We start from the raw sequence: 533 nt of genomic DNA on the forward strand, positions 1-533 counted from the left end.
TCCCACTCCACGGCTCGAGATCTACGTCAAAAACTTACGCAAACGTTGGACAAGCGCAATTTCAAAAGTACCCGGATGATCCTGTTTCCGGCGCACGACTGCCGTCTGTAGTGTTGGGGTAGCCTACAGGATTTCAACTAGATTTCAAGATATGTTTACATAATGTATTTTTAATCTGTTGGAATAGTTCATTACAAATCGAGTTTACAAAAAATAATATCATGGATGAAGGAATACATATCTGATTTATGTGGGCTTTCATTTTCATTATTTATTTGATTTGTTTATCTAATTGTGACAGTGTACATGAACATACAATTCTTGCTATTAAAATATGAAGGTGAACTATGCAGTGTCAAATGTATTTATAAGTATTGATGTGTTTCATTTGTTCAAGCATTTTAGAATTGGAAGAACAGTTTAAACACAAACATTTTGCCGCAGAAGTATTTGCTTTTTGTTTCTAAATTACTTTTATATTAAAATATTTGGGTAATCAACTTTTATTGTGAAAACATAACCGGAAGAGTGGA

This window comes from Eleginops maclovinus, chromosome 18 (assembly GCF_036324505.1).
Source record: "Eleginops maclovinus isolate JMC-PN-2008 ecotype Puerto Natales chromosome 18, JC_Emac_rtc_rv5, whole genome shotgun sequence".
NCBI classification, from domain to species: Eukaryota; Metazoa; Chordata; class Actinopteri; order Perciformes; family Eleginopidae; genus Eleginops; species Eleginops maclovinus.